Raw genomic sequence first — 17,702 nt, forward strand, 5'->3', positions numbered from 1 at the left:
ATATCTATATATACCAAATATAAAAAAATCAGTTTTTGATTTTTAATAAATATAAATTCGAATGTATAATTCATAAAAATAATTTTTATAGTCATTAGGATACTTAATACTAATTATCATGTATTTACATTATTTATTATAATTAATTTCCTATTTATTTGGTATTTAACATAAAACTAGCACAAAAATATGATAAAAACTAAATAAAAACTATAAAAATAATATAGAGAACTTACAAAAATAATTTTTGCAGAGGTTTGAGAGAGAATTCTTCAAGTTTTTGGTGTACAAAATTTGTGAACTAGGCTATGGTATTTATAGTTACAATTTTTGGTAAAGAGAAAATAAAAAAATACAAAAGTTTATATAAAAAAATAACTAGTGTCTTGTAAAAAAATTAAAAGTATTTATGGCCAGTCATGCCACCATTTCAAAATATAAATAAATAAAAGTAAAGTTAAAAGTAGGAATAAAATAAATAAAAGTGGATCTAGATCTAGTTTATATATAAAAAAATACTACTTTTTAAATATATATATATATATATATATATATATATATATATATATATATATATATATATATATATATTTCATAGTTCTAAAAATGTTAACTAACTAAATTTCTATTTTTATTTAATTATTAAATACGAATTTTGATAAATATAAATATATATTCGGTATTTATAAAATTATAATTACTAAATGTGGTTTTTATTTAATTAAATTATTACTTTATAATTTTATTAGTTTTATATATGTTACTACATTTATATATACTTGTATTTATTAATTGTATAATATATTAACTAAATACAAAATTAATATAAGTATTTTATATGATTGTGAACTAAAGTATCATCCGGGAAAGGCAAATGTAGTTGCCGATGCTCTAAGTCGAAAGGACGAAGTTAGGCGTGTTCGTGCCTTGAATCTTAAGATCAAATCGAATCTCATCTCTCGAATCTGCGAAGTTCAAGTTGAAGCTATCAAACCTACACTTATCGAAGGAGAAGGACCTATAAATTTCGAAAACCAACTGCAAGTTAAGTGTGACGATCGCTCCAAATCCATATGGACGGACACGTCATTAATTGATTTCATTGCGAGGTATTTGACCTCTATATGATACGTTTTGTAAACATTGCATTCTTTTGAAAAGGCGCACCATAAATGAATATTTAAATCAAAGGTTTTTGACATATGATGATTTTTACATATAGACAATCACCATAAATAATAGTTTACAACAGTATTTCCGGTGACAATGCAGTCAAAATAAGATACATGGTGATGATTTGGTGAATGCAACGTTTCCTTGAAAATATGTCATGTAAGACTCCATGCACATAGCTTGTCTAACATCTAAGCAAACAGCGGAAGACTTCTAGAAACCTGAGAATAAACATGCTTCAAGTGTCAACACAAAGGTTGGTGAGTTCATAGTTTTAATATTACACATAATCCGTATATCAATGTGGATTACAAAAGTTCAGTTGTTTTATTCAAAACGTTTATCAATAGGTTTTACATAAAAGGTGGATCACAAGATTTCAGTTGTTTCATCTGAAACGTTTATCAATCGGTTCTACAAAATTGAGCACCCTGGTAACTAAACTTTAACGTTTATATAATTTGTACCCTTGGTATAATCATCTTAATAATACACGCAAACCAACGTGTACGCTTCTCAAATAGCATACGTCCGTTAAAAGGCTAGTGCTCTAGCTCGGACGGGGATATCAAGCCCTATGGATCCATATACTACTACTCGCGCCCACCAGTTCTTATAACTGGCAGTTACTAGTTACCAAAGCTAAGGGATTTTCGGTTCAAACTCAGTGTAGAATTTAGTATGTACTTGTATCCATTGTGTTTAAAATAAAGTGCATGTATTCTCAGCCCAAAAATATAGATTGCAAAAGCAATTAAAAAGGGAGCAAATGAAACTCACGCATATAAATATTGTATATCGGTTAATAAAGCATTTGCATGTATTCTCAGCCCAAAAATGTAGAGAGTAAAAGGGATCTTATGAAACTCACGCATATAAATCTAGTATTTTTAGTATTTATAAACAGTCGCATGTATTCTCAGCCCAAAAATATAATTTGAAAAAGGGATCATATGAAACTCACAGTTAAATATTGATATACAATATTGTAGGAAAGCACGTAGACGCATTGGAGATAATAAGTACGAGGTTTGATTCACAAAAATACCCCCGAATATTACCCATAACCTCCTTGGCAATAACCCATATTTTCCTTAGCTCTAGCTTTCTCGGAAACTCGTTTTGAAAAATTACTTGGACAGCACTCCGTCGTAATATTTTATGTACATTATTATTTTTGTATCGCAAAAATAATAACACTAATAATAAAAATAATAAGATTAATAATAATCTTATTATTAATAATAATAATAATAATAATAATAATAATAATAATAATAATAATAAAATAAATAAATACGGAGTAAAAATAATATATATGTGTGTGTGATTTATCTGGCCAAAACTCGAGAATTTATAGCACTTGGCCTGAAATTTGGAGTCATGCGACTCGCATGGAAATGGCCTTCTGGCCATGCGACTCGCATGAGGACCAGGGACAGCTCACATATGCTTTGTAATTTAGCTCGTCGACATAATTAAATATTAATATAATATATATAATTTAAATAATTAATTATATATTATATTAAATTCACGTGCATAGTTGACTTGTAATTTTTGTTCCGATAAGTCGTACGTCATCACTCGACTTATGTCCCGGTTCTGGTTTTTCGAATGTCCTTTCGTACGCTGAGAAAACTTGCATTTTACGTTTCGTGACACGTACCTTTGTCAAGATATAGCCTTAAGTTATCCATAAACTATACCACTCATAGTATATCTTAAACTTTCGAGTATTTTGGTCATTTACTTCTATAAATCATCGTCTCGTTATTTGCTAAAAATACATTTTAAAATAGTGTTTTACTGTAGCAAAGTTACTGTAGCAAAGTCAAATTTTACTGTAGCAATTCACTGTAGCAAAGTCAATTTCACTGTAGCAAATAGTGATTTTCGAAAACACTGTAGCATTTTGAGTAATGTGGCAATTTGAAAACACTGTGACAAATTAGTGTTTAACTGGTTCATCTTAAACGCTTTAGTTAACTTAACTAAATATCAATTGAATCAATAAACGAATGTTACTATCGTTTATTATATATATGTATATATCTTTTTAATATACATAAATCAGTTTTTAAATACACATTGGAAGTTATTTATAAATAAATTTTAATAATAAATATTTCAACTTATCATATACATTCGAATAGATATTTAAACCAATAAGTTTAATGTACGGTATCAAACAATTAATACATTGTTACCTTTTCATGTTATAGTATATATGTATCTATTTACATATAATTGTTCGCGAATCGTCGAAAACAACCGAAGGTATTTAAATATATAAAAGTAATTCAAAAATTTTGAGATTCAGTTTTACAGACTTTGCTTATCGTGTCGGAAATGTTTATCATACAAAGATTAAGTTTAAATTTAGTCGAAATTTCTGGGTCATCACAGTACCTACCCGTTAAAGAAATTTCGTCCCGAAATTTGAGTGAGGTCGTCATGGCTAACAATAAAAATGTTTTCATGACGAATATGAGTTGATAAATAGAATTTTATTACCGTTGAGTAATATGGATAAAACAATCCAATTACTCAGAGCTTATAAGAGAAGTTATCGTAATTGAGTGAAATGGAGAATAGAGATGCGTCTTATCTCTTGATGTAGTAACGATTGATTTCCGGAATTTAAGGAATAGAAAATCTTCATTATCTAAATAAGATTTGATTCTTCGAGAATTAAGGAAATTATGATTTCCTTTGATTAAATGCGTAATCTATCTCGATTGCTATGTCTGATATTTCGCTATAAATTGACCTCTTCCGTTTCATTATTTTCACTACTCCTACATCTTCTTCCTCATTTCATACTTTCAAAAGATTGTGAAATGCTTCATCCAGTTCTGATTCTTGATATTTTCCTGGCTATCGTATCCTTCATTCTTCTTTTTCATCTGCCACCAGAGGAAGTTATTTTCTTCTACTATTACCTTGGGGTTATAGTATTTTTCATTCTCCCGTGTCTCTATATTGCTATACGCATTGATATACACGGTTTGTAATTTCGGGGTTGTTATCGGGCTTTATATTCTCCATTATATTTCGGAGCTTCATACTTTTGTTTTCTCTTCCCGACCTTAAGTCAAACGGATAATGGTCCAGAATTCGTAGGTATGAAGTTTCAGATGAACATAAATAATGTTCTAAGAAAGAAATGGTAATAGTACAATCTGACTTGTCAAATTACCAGAATACCTCGAAAAAGACCGAATCATCAAGAAATATATTTTCTTGTTATATTTAGAGATTATATAGAATGAATGAGTTATGTAACATGGTTCATGATGAGGGTATGATCTGTGAACCTTTATCACGTTCCATTAGAAACTCAGCATGACTTACTGTAATATAATCACGTTGATCAAGTGTCATTATATTATACTAATTCATGCTTCAGTTCCCAACACTACTTCAAAACATTCAAATTTTAAGGTTTCAGAATTTAGAAACTAAAATAGTTTCTTTTATGATGTAATACAGATAGCGCGAAGAGATGAATGATTTCAGATAAGAATGCTTATGAAAATATCTTTAGAAATATCGAGGATATTTAAAAGATACGATGATATCTTAGAATTTCTAATATCGAAGAATGATGAAGAAGATTTGTTCGTAACGGATTTTGAGTTAGTAGCAAGGTATTCGTTAATGACTTCAGCAGATACTGAATCATTTGTATTCTTTGAAGGCAGGTTTAGTCTTTGTGATTTATCCACAGCCCTCCTTCATACTTTGCTCAATCCGTTTTCCAGTTTCAAACCTTCTTTTTTTTTTCTCAGCTTTACCATCATACTATTCTTTATCATCAAACTTTTGACATTTAAGGTCGTTTACAGTTTTTGCTGCTTCATCAACATTTTTCCAAAATTCGGAGAACTAGTTTCGTAGTTTGGGGTGTTTTTCAAAAACTTCACATTCGAAGTATGTAATTCGAGGAGGTAGACGTTATATGTACACATATAACTGTTGGCGTAGACGTGCTGCAAGATTTCAAAATACTGATTGCAAATTCCCGATTGTTGGAATGGCAACTATTGTTACAAGATGTGGATGAGTACATGATAGGGTTTCAATGTATATATAGTGATTTCCGGAGAGTTTCAAATAGCAGAGTGACGGAGTCGCTGGTACATTTACTGCTAATATGGTGGAACATAAAAGGTTCCCCAGTAACAAAAACGTATATGCCAAAGTTATAAGTCTGAAAGGTCGTCGTTGACTAGTTGAATGGGTGATAATACTGGATACTTTTAAAAAGGAATTGCAAGGTTACTTTCAGTAATAATAATGCTGAAGGATTTATCACAGATACGTGTTAAAGTTTTACTTAGGTTTCGAGAGCTTTCCAGATATATGATTATAAGTACAAATCTTTCTTCTCGTAGATATCGTGTAGTTGGTTTGTCTTCTCGTTTGTTCATTAGTTGAAGTGTTTCCAAGAATTTCGATGGGTTTGAACGCAAAATGTAATCATATGATGTTCTAGTACAGTTCTGAATTCAAAGCATGGGTTTCGAAGCATGGTTTTGAAAGATGTAGGAATCTAAGAGTGATGTTTTTCGTTTAATCTTGACTTGGATTCTGATCTATCGAAATTAGAATATGAAATTGAATGAAAATGGTTATTCTGCAATGAACAGATACGTATATCTATAGATTTGAGCAGTATAGTTAATGATTGCTGAATCAGAATTGAAGAATGTATAGTGTAACATATTAATGTGAAATTTATATATTTCTAGGGTATTACCTACCCATTAAAATATTCTCATCATTAACAGTTTGTACAAAAGGATTTTCAATTACAATCTTTATGAAAATATATGTATGTATATTTCCTTCAGATGTAATATAGATTTAATGAGTTATTAAACTCATTTGATTTTCGGTTGGAACTAGAAACGAATAATCTCTTCTATATTAAAGATTACATAATCGTCGCAGGATATTTCTCCAATGAAGTTATGAATTAATACTTCATCGTTTATGGTTATTAGTATTCTTCGGTGCCTACGGTGCGTATGAGGTTGATACTCGTGGGACAGATTGTGAGGTTAAGGTTTACGGTGCGGATGTTGTTGTTGGTGGTGCTGGTACTGTTATTGGTTGTGCTGCTGGTTCTGGTGGTGCTACCGGTGCTGCCTGTGATGCCTGCAAATTGTGCATCATATTCTCCAAAGCCACAACTCGAGCGCGAAGCTCGTTAACTTCTTCTATTATTCCGGGATGATTGGCGGTTGGTACGAGAGGATGAATAAAGTTTAAAATTCTAGTTATCATATAATCGTTGCGAAATATCCTGGAAATTAGGGTAAAGATAGTGTTTCGAACGGGTTCGCCGGTAAGTGCCTCAGGTTCCTCACCAAGAGGTGAATTCGGTTGGTGGAAAGGATCGCCTTCCTCTTGTCTCCATTGATTAAGTTGATTACGAACCCATCCCCAATTCATCCAGAATTGGTGATGACTGATTGGTTGATTCATTCCGGTTACACTGCTTTCGGAACTCAGGTGGAAATTCATATCGGAATCCGAAGAACTCGAATTACTTGCAGAATTCATCTTACACGGTTAGATAAATAATTTTCGATGTGAAATGATTTTCGGATATCGGATGATATTTTAATTACATAGAATACCTTTATATAGTACAAAGGTTCCGCAAATTACGGAGAAACTTTCGGAAACTGTCAAGTAAAGGTAACAGTAACAGATATGCTAAGATATTCATTTTGTCTATACACTAGTCATGCAATCCATACAATAAGGTGTGTCTAGACTACAAATGATAAGTAAGTAATTTTCCACACAAGGAATGATAAGCAGGTAATTTCTAACAAAAAAAATTATAAGCAACAACTTTTATCATGCAGACATGGTCGAAGTCCAGACTCACTAATGTATCCTAACAATAACCGGTTAGACACACTAATGCAAATTCTGGTTCGCTAAGACCAACGCTCTGATACCAACTGTGACGATCGCTCCAAATCCATATGGACGGACACGTCATTAATTGATTTCATTGCGAGGTATTTGACCTCTATATGATACGTTTTGTAAACATTGCATTCTTTTGAAAAGGCGCACCATAAATGAATATTTAAATCAAAGGTTTTTGACATATGATGATTTTTACATATAGACAATCACCATAAATAATAGTTTACAACAGTATTTCCGGTGACAATGCAGTCAAAATAAGATACATGGTGATGATTTGGTGAATGCAACGTTTCCTTGAAAATATGTCATGTAAGACTCCATGCACATAGCTTGTCTAACATCTAAGCAAACAGCGGAAGACTTCTAGAAACCTGAGAATAAACATGCTTCAAGTGTCAACACAAAGGTTGGTGAGTTCATAGTTTTAATATTACACATAATCCGTATATCAATGTGGATTACAAAAGTTCAGTTGTTTTATTCAAAACGTTTATCAATAGGTTTTACATAAAAGGTGGATCACAAGATTTCAGTTGTTTCATCTGAAACGTTTATCAATCGGTTCTACAAAATTGAGCACCCTGGTAACTAAACTTTAACGTTTATATAATTTGTACCCTTTGTATAATCATCTTAATAATACACGCAAACCAACGTGTACGCTTCTCAAATAGCATACGTCCGTTAAAAGGCTAGTGCTCTAGCTCGGACGGGGATATCAAGCCCTATGGATCCATATACTACTACTCGCGCCCACCAGTTCTTATAACTGGCAGTTACTAGTTACCAAAGCTAAGGGATTTTCGGTTCAAACTCAGTGTAGAATTTAGTATGTACTTGTATCCATTGTGTTTAAAATAAAGTGCATGTATTCTCAGCCCAAAAATATAGATTGCAAAAGCAATTAAAAAGGGAGCAAATGAAACTCACGCATATAAATATTGTATATCGGTTAATAAAGCATTTGCATGTATTCTCAGCCCAAAAATGTAGAGAGTAAAAGGGATCTTATGAAACTCACGCATATAAATCTAGTATTTTTAGTATTTATAAACAGTCGCATGTATTCTCAGCCCAAAAATATAATTTGAAAAAGGGATCATATGAAACTCACAGTTAAATATTGATATACAATATTGTAGGAAAGCACGTAGACGCATTGGAGATAATAAGTACGAGGTTTGATTCACAAAAATACCCCCGAATATTACCCATAACCTCCTTGGCAATAACCCATATTTTCCTTAGCTCTAGCTTTCTCGGAAACTCGTTTTGAAAAATTACTTGGACAGCACTCCGTCGTAATATTTTATGTACATTATTATTTTTGTATCGCAAAAATAATAACACTAATAATAAAAATAATAAGATTAATAATAATCTTATTATTAATAATAATAATAATAATAATAATAATAATAAAATAAATAAATACGGAGTAAAAATAATATATATGTGTGTGTGATTTATCTGGCCAAAACTCGAGAATTTATAGCACTTGGCCTGAAATTTGGAGTCATGCGACTCGCATGGAAATGGCCTTCTGGCCATGCGACTCGCATGAGGACCAGGGACAGCTCACATATGCTTTGTAATTTAGCTCGTCGACATAATTAAATATTAATATAATATATATAATTTAAATAATTAATTATATATTATATTAAATTCACGTGCATAGTTGACTTGTAATTTTTGTTCCGATAAGTCGTACGTCATCACTCGACTTATGTCCCGGTTCTGGTTTTTCGAATGTCCTTTCGTACGCTGAGAAAACTTGCATTTTACGTTTCGTGACACGTACCTTTGTCAAGATATAGCCTTAAGTTATCCATAAACTATACCACTCATAGTATATCTTAAACTTTCGAGTATTTTGGTCATTTACTTCTATAAATCATCGTCTCGTTATTTGCTAAAAATACATTTTAAAATAGTGTTTTACTGTAGCAAAGTTACTGTAGCAAAGTCAAATTTTACTGTAGCAATTCACTGTAGCAAAGTCAATTTCACTGTAGCAAATAGTGATTTTCGAAAACACTGTAGCATTTTGAGTAATGTGGCAATTTGAAAACACTGTGACAAATTAGTGTTTAACTGGTTCATCTTAAACGCTTTAGTTAACTTAACTAAATATCAATTGAATCAATAAACGAATGTTACTATCGTTTATTATATATATGTATATATCTTTTTAATATACATAAATCAGTTTTTAAATACACATTGGAAGTTATTTATAAATAAATTTTAATAATAAATATTTCAACTTATCATATACATTCGAATAGATATTTAAACCAATAAGTTTAATGTACGGTATCAAACAATTAATACATTGTTACCTTTTCATGTTATAGTATATATGTATCTATTTACATATAATTGTTCGCGAATCGTCGAAAACAACCGAAGGTATTTAAATATATAAAAGTAATTCAAAAATTTTGAGATTCAGTTTTACAGACTTTGCTTATCGTGTCGGAAATGTTTATCATACAAAGATTAAGTTTAAATTTAGTCGAAATTTCTGGGTCATCACATTAAGTCCAATGGTACAAGATACTTTGGTAATCGAATTTGGGTTCCTCGTTATGGTAATCTCCGTGAACTAGTCTTGGATGAAGCACATAAGACTAGGTATTCTATTCATCCCGGTTCTAGTAAAATGTATCAGGATGTGAAAGAGTTCTACTGGTGGCCCAACATGAAAGGCGACATTGCTACTTATGTGAGTAAGTGTCTTACTTGTTCGAAAGTCAAAGCCGAGCACCAAAAGCCTTCTGGTCTTCTAACTCAACCCGATATTCCACAGTGGAAGTGGGATGGTATAGCTATGGACTTTATCACAAAATTGCCTAAGACTGCAAATGGCAATGATACGATTTGGGTCATAGTTGATCGTCTCACTAAGTCTGCACATTTCATACCAATCAAAGAGACTGACAGAATGGAAAAGTTAGCTCAACTCTATGTTAAAGAGATTGTTACTCGTCATGGTGTCCCTACTTCTATTATCTCGGATCGCGATAGTCGATTTACTTCCAATTTCTGGAAATCCTTGCAAGCGTCTCTTGGAACTCGACTCGACATGAGTACAGCTTATCATCCGCAAACGGACGATCAAAGTGAACGAACTATCCAAACTTTGGAGGATATGCTACGAGCATGTGTTATCGATTTCGGTAAAGGGTGAGACAAACACCTACCTTTAGTCGAGTTTTCTTACAACATCAGCTATCACTCTAGTATTAAAGCTGCACCATTCGAAGCTTTATACGGTCGCAAATGTAGATCTCCGTTGTGTTGGGATGAACTCGAGGACAGACAATTAACTGGTCCTGAACTTATTCATGAAACTTCCGAAAACATCGTGCAAATCAAGAAGCGTTTAGAAACCGCTCGTAGTCGACAAAAGAGTTATGCCGACCCTCACCGAAAACCATTAGAATTCCAAGTTGGAGATAACGTTATGTTAAAAGTATCTCCTTGGAAAGGTGTTATCCGCTTCGGTAAACGAAGTAAACTCAGTCCGCGTTATGTTGGACCTTTCAAAGTTATTCAAAGAATCGGTCCCGTTGCATATCGATTAGAACTTCCAGCTGAACTAAGTCAAGTACATGATGTGTTTCATGTCTCAAATCTGAAAAAGTGTCTCGCCGAAGATACTCTTGTTATTCCTTTGGATGATATCCGCATTGATGAGCAAATGCACTTTGTCGAAGAACCTATAGAGATTATGAAAGAAGAGGTCAAAGAGACTCGTAAGAGCAACATACCTATTGTTAAAGTCCGTTGGAATTCGCGTAGAGGCCCCGAATATACCTGGGAACGCAAAGACCAAATGATACGAAAATACCCCCATCTCTTCCCAACTGTTGATGAAGCAGACGGGAACTCCACTTAAAACTTCGGGACGAAGTTTTCATTAACGGGGAGGTACTATAACGACCCTCATTTTTCCATCTATATAATGCCCGAACAAAAGATTTAAGTATAATGAATAAACTCTAAGTACTAATAAAAGTTCGTTATATACATACGAAATTAACGAACGTTAAACGAATAATAAATTTTATTCAACAACGTACGCGTAAGAATTTTTATAAAAAAAATTTATGTCATAACATGATTACATATAAAATACTTATATTAATTTTGTATTTAGTTAATATATTATACAATTAATAAATACAAGTATATATAAAGTAATAATTTAATTAAATAAAAACCACATTTAGTAATTATAATTTTATAAATACCGAATATATATTTATATTTATCAAAATTCGTATTTAATAATTAAATAAAAATAGAAATTTAGTTAGTTAACATTTTTAGAACTATGAAATATATATATATATATATATATATATATATATATATATATATATATATATATATATATATATATATATATATATATATATATATATTTAAAAAGTAGTATTTTTTTTATATATAAACTAGATCTAGATCCACTTTTATTTATTTTATTCCTACTTTTAACTTTACTTTTATTTATTTATATTTTGAAATGGTGACATGACTGAACATAAATACTTTTAATTTTTTTACAAGACACTAGTTATTTTTTTATATAAACTTTTATATTTTTTTATTTTCTCTTTACCAAAAATTGTAACTATAAATACCATAGTCTAGTTCACAAATTTTATACACCAAAAACTTGAAGAATTCTCTCTCAAACCTCTGCAAAAATTATTTTTGTAAGTTCTCTATATTATTTTTATAGTTTTTATTTAGTTTTTATCATATTTTTGTGCTAGTTTTATGTTAAATACAAAATAAATACGAAATTAATTATAATAAATAATATAAATACATGATAATTAGTATTAAGTATCCTAATGACTATAAAAATTATTTTTATGAATTATACATTCGAATTTATATTTATTAAAAATCAAAAACTGATTTTTTTATATTCGGTATATATAGATATATAATAAATAAATAGTAAACGATTATATATATATATGTTTTTATAATTTTCACTTATCACATATGTTATACAAGTAATTATAAAAATTAATGTTTGATTTAATTGTCATTTTAAATAATTAATTTGTATTTTCTTTATTTTTGCTACAGTAGCCGAAAACAGTGTTTTTAAAATAAAAAGAGAACTAAATGGTATAATATTTTTATGACTACAATAATTAATAGAAACTACTTTAGAACTATTAAGAAAGTTATAAAAATTATTTTTTTGAATTAATGAATATATATTTCTAGTTAATTTCGAATTTAAACTAATAACAATACAAAAGTTGAATTAAATAGTTAAACTATTAATATAATTATACAAATAATTTTTCTAAGCTTAATATACTAATATAAGCTCATGAAAATTATTGGTTGAATTAATTTAGTTGATTTAATAATTATTACTTTATAAACTTTGATTTATTGCAAACCGAAAAATAAATTAGCAATAAATACTTTTACACCATAAAAAAAATTTATAAAATTTTCCTAAGTTTATTTTGATCAGTAGAACCTAAGAAAAATATAAGATGTGGTGTTAAACTTGTTTACCTATTTATTTGCATTTTAACTATTAAAACAATTATAAAAAGTAATATTTAATACACAAAACTTAATATTAATGTATAGAAAATTTTTATTATGTTTTATACAAGTTACTTACTGTTATGAAATCAATAAAACACTTGTTAGCATCATTAGATAATTATTGGTGCTTATATTGATCTAAAACATAATTTAAACTATATATATATATATATATATATATATATATATATATATATATATATGTATCCTTACATATATATAATATATATATATATATATTAAACACTTATAAGTAAAGTATATAAAGTGTTGTATTTCTATACGCACCTAAAAACGTATTGGAACGGTATATTAGATGGGTATAGATCTTGATCTTTCTCGAGTGGATGGACGCTCGAAAGTCTAGGCGGAGAGTTTGGATTACCGAGTTAAAGGATCATGTGGCTCAGAAACCTATGACCTGAAAAGGCCATTTTAAATTGAAAGTGTTAGATTGGAAGCTTGTCTAGTATGAAAAGCCTTTCCAAAACGATAAACCTTCTTTAAACTTACTATAAAAGAAAATACTTACACTTATCATAATACGGGCAAAACATCTAAACTATTCTCAACTTATTCTTAGGTTGACTTCTCTGTGCTTCGATCATCCATACTTTCTCTTTAAGGAATACTTTCACTCACCGAATTACTAAGGTGACTTTCATAGCCCCACTCTTATTGCTATAGCACTTTTTATACTTACTGGGGTGAGACACATGCTGCTTTTATACTTTAAACAACTTAGACACAAGTACGAACCTAAACTGTACTATGACTAGCTTATGCTACTAAGACCCCACAGTGATATTTTTTAACTGCTTTCAGGATAAGGCATTCTTAATTATTGGGGGTAGGCCTATCGGGAGTAACGTCCCCGATACATTTGACCGCGATGTCTTTGTATTACTTAATAATGATTTAAACATGGTGATAAGGTACTGCCAACTTATCATCGGGGCAACAAAACAAACGTTTAGTCTAAAATATCACGAATCAGTACTACTTTTGGATCTGTGTGATCTACTTTTATAACAAATCTTGTGGTCTAAGAACAAACGGTCAATCATATTTGTTAAACCTATGAATTTCACTCAACCTTTTTGGTTGACACTTTTAGCATGTTTGTCTCAGGTACTGAATGATCAGGACCTCTATATCTACTGCTTATGTGATGACTTACTTGGCTAGGATCAAGACTTATCGCATATTTACTTTTCTGCATTTGAACAATTTATAATTCTTGTAACGACATTATTAATCCTTCCGCTGTAAATTTGGTTTTATTCATATAGTATTTGTTCTCATTTTATAATATGTTGGTATGTATTATGATATTGAATCACATTTTGCCCAGGCCCTAACTGGGGGTGTGAAAGTACAACCGAGTCTTGTCCGTACGGGGTGATCCGTGCTGATGAGTTCTTTGTGGTCAGTCTGTTGGTGTGGCGTCTTTGTACGAACCAGCTGTGATTTGTATGAACGACCACCTCATCCGTGCGGATGACTGGTGGCTCGTATGAATGACTATAACAGATAAGTTAGACTGGTTGTTCGTACAAAGGAGAAGTGGTTCGTATGAAGGAGAATGGGGTCGTGCGAATGAGAATGTAAGTTAAATGTTCAGTTCAACTTGTGGTTCGTACGGACGAGATGTCATCCGTACGAACGAGAAGTCATTCGTGTAGATGGCTTAGTTGTTGGGTCAGTTGTATTTTGCTGTTAAATTTTATAAGTGCTCGTTAGATGAGTATACTGATTGGATTTATTATTCTCAAAGACATGATAAAATAGTAATGCCATCCGTGCTTTATAACCTATAAATTCTTGAGTAAAACTATTCGTGCAAAGCATTCATACTCTATCAAAAGCTTCAGTAATTTACTGAAAGCTTTAATGTAACAAATTGTACATCCTTCAAAAAGACATAATAAAGGAAGAAAACAAAAGGATTGGTTATGAAAACCAACAGAAACATAGTGTAACGACCTGACTTTTTCGACTTTTAATTATATTTATTACTTTCACGAAACTGCGTATTTGTGCGTACTAATTTAGATTTTATTCTGGGATCATTAATTTTGTTAATTACTTTCGTTAATGCCTTACAACGTGTTTTTAAGTACTTAGTTACTTTACATGATCCTTGAATGCATTTACGGCCGTTAGTGTCACTTATTGTTTAAAACGAGCTACGTACTTGGTACACGTTAAACTTTTGTCATAATTGGAATATTATGACTGTGTAAACATAATTGTTATTTATTTATGACAATTACTTGGCTTTATGGTTCCTTAATCATGCTTAGTGCTTACTAATGCTTACTAGTTACCTTAATGGACTTAGCACCTTAATGGACTTCCATGGCCCAACCTACTCAACTTAGTGGACCACTTAATGGGTTAATTAGCCCATGTAATTATAATTAAGTCCATGTAAATAATGAGACAAGTATCATGCATGCTTATGTACTAAGGCTTGCATTATGTCTCAAACCACCCAACACGTCAACATCACCTAGTACCACCACCATGGACCACACCAAGCCACACTACATGAGGCCAAGATGGTCCCCCCACCCCTCCCCAAACCGTCGGCCTACAACCACCCACACCACCACTTCATTTTTTTAAATCTCACTTCATTCTCTCATTACATTTCATTCAAACACACACACACACACACACACACACACTTCTCTCTACTTTCTCACTCTAAAGTTTTCTCTCAATTACTTGAAGAACTTGTAAGTTCTTGATTTCTTTTTCTTTCTTTTCTTTCTTTTCTTACTTTAATTCATGAATCATCATCATCATGAACAAAGATTCAAGTTTTGTAACTTGAATCTTCATTACTCTTGTAAGATTCAACTTTGTTTTAAAGAATCTTCAAGAACATGAAGGATTCAAGTTTTTTAGCTTTGAATCTTCATAATCTTGTTAGATCTAAGTTACTAACTTAAGATTTCTAAAATTATGTTAAAAGATCAAAACTCATGTTTATGATCTTCATGTAACTTGTAGATCCAACACATTACTTTATGGATCTTCAAGAAAGTTTGAGATACAAGCTTACTAGCTTGATGTTTCTACAAAAAGTTAGTTAAAGATCCAAGTTTATTAACTTATGATCTTCTTTAATTTTTTGTACTTTAGTTTTGTGACTTGTGTTTTCTTAAAACAAAAGATACAATCTTACTCGCTTGAGATCTCATAAGTGTTGTTAAGAATTCAAGCTCTCTAGCTTAGGGTTTCATTTTTGTGTTTGATCTAAGTTGTGTAACTTATGGTCTTCTACTTTGTTTAAACAAGAGTTCATTAGCTTGTGTTCATGTTACTTTACAAGATCTAAGTTTCATAACTTATGGTTGTGTAAAAGTTGAAAGTCTAAGTGTTATGACTTAGGGTTTCACCAAGAACATGAGATCTAGACTTTGTAGTCTAAGGTCTTTAATATTTAGCTAAGATCTAAGTTCTATAGCTTAAGGTCTTGCTCATTTAGTTTGATTCAAAGTTTATAGCTTAATAGAAATTGTACTTGTGTTAAAACTAAGAAATTGATGTAACTTTGGTTCATCACCTTGCCCAAACTCTCACATGAGTTGTGTTTTATTTCTTAGTCTTAAATTTGTGTATTGATGGTTAAACCTTGGTTAAAGTGATGCTAAAACACCAAGAGTTGTACACTTGAAGCTTACACGCATCAAGGATGAGAACCGTGATGAGCATCAAACACCAAGGATCCCACCGGAGCACTTGTTTTCTGTTTTTCAAGGTCTTATCAGGCCCCTGGGCTTCTGGAAAAGTTTATTTTCAGATAGTTCGGTTCGAGTAGATGACTTTTCGTTTAAGACTCGTCTTAATCCAATATACGGTTTAGGATTTATAGCCTTCCGAAAGTCACTACGCCCTTGTAACGACGTGCTGAAAAATTCTGACCTACTCGCGCTTGAACCGTCGCCACGGCCAAACGACATCGAGTTCGGATCTGAAAATCGTACAGCGGTAAAAGGACTCACATACGGAGCCTTGGCCACTGACCGCACGTCATTTCAGTTTATATAGAGGTCGTAGCAGCTGAACGAAGTCAGCCTTTGTTTCGATCTATATTCTTGATTGAAAACTTACTTTACTTTTTACGTACGATGATGATGATACTTAAGACTTAATTTATTTACTTATAAACCTTTTGGGACGATTTACTGACTTAGTAACCTTTGACTTAGGTTGGCGACCTTTCAGACCGACTTGCTCGCTTAGTTATTCATACCGATTTTACTGCACTATCACTGTGAGTTATAGCTCCCTTTTTACTTCAACTATTTTTGGGACTGAGAATACATGCACTTTTTATATTTTACTTACTAGGCACGGGTACTTAAACTTTATATATGTGTGGGTTATATAACGGCATAAACTTTCCCCTTAGCTCGGTAACGTTTAGTCATTGGTTTTTGAACCGGTGAACGCGAATCTTAGATATGGATCCATAGGGTTTGACATCCCCGCTCGGGCTAGTCGCGCTAGCATTTAACGGGTGATTAATACTTCGTAAACATACGCACTCGCCAAGTGTACTTTTAGGGGGTGATATTTACGTTAAGTTAGTTACCAAGTGCCCACGGTTAAGCATATACTTTTCATACTGTTTTGAATACGAAATCTCGTGGCCTACATTACATTACTGTTACAATCAAACTATAGCTCACCAACATTCGTGTTGACTTTTTAAGCATGTTATTTCTCAGGTGCTTAGACTCTCGGTGTTAGACTTCCGCTGTATTAGACTCTCGGTGTTAGACTTCCGCTGCTATGCTTAGAGATGTCTCAATTAAGAAACTTTTACTATGCATTTATAACTTATGTTACATTTGAACAATGGCTTTGTAATGACCTTCGTGTCACGTACTTGTGTTAACGCTTTCTATTCGTAGAAGCATGATATCTTTTGTAAAACGCTATCTTTTATGAATGCA

Source organism: Rutidosis leptorrhynchoides, chromosome 8, assembly GCF_046630445.1.
Source record: "Rutidosis leptorrhynchoides isolate AG116_Rl617_1_P2 chromosome 8, CSIRO_AGI_Rlap_v1, whole genome shotgun sequence".
NCBI lineage: Eukaryota > Viridiplantae > Streptophyta > Magnoliopsida > Asterales > Asteraceae > Rutidosis > Rutidosis leptorrhynchoides.